This window comes from Nannobrachium achirus (assembly GCF_963921795.1).
Source record: "Nannobrachium achirus genome assembly, chromosome: 23".
In the NCBI taxonomy this organism is placed as follows: Eukaryota; Metazoa; Chordata; class Actinopteri; order Myctophiformes; family Myctophidae; genus Nannobrachium; species Nannobrachium achirus.
The window spans coordinates 43223409-43226168 of NC_137830.1; positions in this window are offsets into that span (position 1 = coordinate 43223409).

The window sequence follows — 2760 nt, forward strand, 5'->3', positions numbered from 1 at the left end:
AAGACGTGGGTCAACGTGCCTCGTGAGGAGAGGAGAGGAGAGGAGGTGATGCACCATGGTGTCATGAACTTCAAACAGAAGCAGCGTGAGGAACAGGCAGAACCAGACTGAGGGTGAGAGGAATAAAAATAATGCTGTAATGTTTTGTCACAAAGATTGTATTTAGTTAGAATATTCTAAATTAACTACTTCCTAATGTGCCACAGGGGGGGTCCCCAGATGAACTTAATGTGCAACATTGTTTTCTCTCTCAACAGTAAATGAACCAACATAACGTTTAAGTGTATAGAGGGTTTATGCACATTTCTAAAGTGACAATTTAAGGACGTTTTAATATCTCTAAAATGACAAATTAAACTTTGGCCAAATTGTCACATATTAGAGCCATAAATTGTGAAAATAGCAGATCTACTGCGAGGCGTTGTGAGCATGTGGATCTGCTATTTTCACAATAGAACTGTGCTATACAAAATGTAATGTCTCAACTCTTAGTGCTTGTCAGGGTGGGGGTTCCCCAGTTAAAATGATTATTTTAGGGGTTCGCGGCCTGAAAATGTTGAGAACCACTGTCATAAATCAGTGTCATACATATTCTGAAGAAAACCTGGAGACTTTCAGTAATTGGGTCTTATAATGGTGTGTAAAAAAAGAGAAACTCTAAAGGCCAAGTCTTTGCCACGGACACATACTCGCACAGCCTGCAAACTCTCCCTGAGGCATGAAGCTGTCGTGTTCTTAACTTGCATTGCTTCTCCTCTGAACCTATAGCCGCAACTTACATCTTCCAATTGCAAATGTGTGACTTGAACCACTCTCAACCTGGTGTCCCTATTTTGAGCATGTTGTTATAGGCGACGCACTGTGAGCTTGTAGATCGGCTATTTTTGCTATTTGTTGTACAACAAAGTACATAGTGCTTTAAGTGGATAACTGTTTAGTGGGGGTGGTGTGTTTGCCATACACTGATGTTTGTTAATACCTTTTGTAACAAGCCTTATAATTGTCTTTGACTTTCTATCGTGTTATAAAGGATTTATGAATAAACTTCATACGTGTTTACTGTGTATTTTGTAGCCATATACTGTAGCAATACTCGGCTCTCTACAACATCAATGTCGTCCACAATTACCCCAAAAGTCTTATATCTTGACTTTGCAAGGGTATGTGAGAGAAATTACCCCAAATATCTGTCATTGAGTTATACAGATACAGCAACATCTCCTCACTCAAACCTCCATTTTGCTTTTCTAGTGCATGTAGAGTCAACGTATGGAATCCAGAAAAAAGTCAGGTGAATTTCACCATTTAAAACTTCTTCCTGTAAGAGTATAGCTGGACGGAGTTCTTTCGGATATATCCCTACACCTTTACCTCTCAGGAAACAGGGGGAGGGACACCCCTCCCGATGGTCCTCCGTGTAGCTTGGGCATGGGACTTCAAACCTGTCTGAAACTGAGGACCGGGACTACCGATCAAGCGCACCACACCATTGAGCCAACGCACCTTTGGGCCCTCAACAGGTATCTCCTGGTGCTTTTGAGTTTTTCTCTTGTCCTTTAGCCTTGCAAATGTCAAAGTACTCCAGCAATGAACTGTAGGTGGACTGGGATTTGAACATGGAACCTCTGAACTGTACCAAAAGTAAAAGTACTCATGATCCCATTTCAAGTTTTCAAATGTATCGCGGCAGCCACACCAAAGTACCTAGTGGATTCCCCATTCCACCAATGTATTTCAATCCGAGTGGAACGGTTTCATGCTAGTAGAGGATTTCTGCAAAAAAAAGAAAACGCTCCATTCTCATTGAAATACATTGGCGGAATGGGGAATCCATTCTCATAGGTACTTTGGTGTGGCGGCAGCCTATAACAATCTAAACAAGTAGATCAGCTATTTTCAAAAGGCAAAGTGTATACAGTATACAGTAGGTATTAAGTGGTTAATATATGTTTTGTGATAATTATCAAAATCTACAAAGTAACTGAAGTTTTCAAATAATTGTAGTGAGGTAAAAGTACAATATTTGTCTCCGATGTAGTGGAGAGTAGAAGTAAAAGTATAGGAAATTAGAAATACTCAAGCAAAGTACAAATACCTCAAAATTGGGCTTAGTTATTTTACACCACTGCTTCCACCAGCTATTACAGCATATAAGAGACATTTCACCGTATGGACCGTGTTTTTATTAATATATTTGGGTCAGAGGTTATCAGCACCATAGTAATACAAAAATGTCTTCTCTGCCCTGAGATGCATTCTTACATACGCCATTATGTAATCACTCACACAAAACAAAACATACATTCTACATACATTCCCTTGACAAGCCAAGAAGGTTAGACTGTATAGAGTGAGAAATGATTAAGTGCATTTGATTGGTTGGTGCTGCTAATACAGAGGTGTATTCAGTAATACAGGGTTCCCACACATCTTTACCAATTAATTTCCAAAACTTTTCCAAAACTTTTCCAGAATATTTAACCTGATTTCCAGGACTGTATAACAATTCAGCTCAATAACGAGTCACTTACTCCAATGTGCAATGCCCAAAGACAGGTAGTGTTTGCCAGTGGTTCTCAACCTTTTCAGGCCGTGACCCCCAAAATAATCTTATTTGAACTGGGGACCCCCCCCTGACGAGCACTAAGAGTAGAGGAATTTTGTATAACACGGTTTTATTGTGAAAATAGCCGATCTACATGCTCACAACGCCTCGCGTTGCGAGGCGTTGTGAGCATGTAGTTCTGCTATTTTCACAAG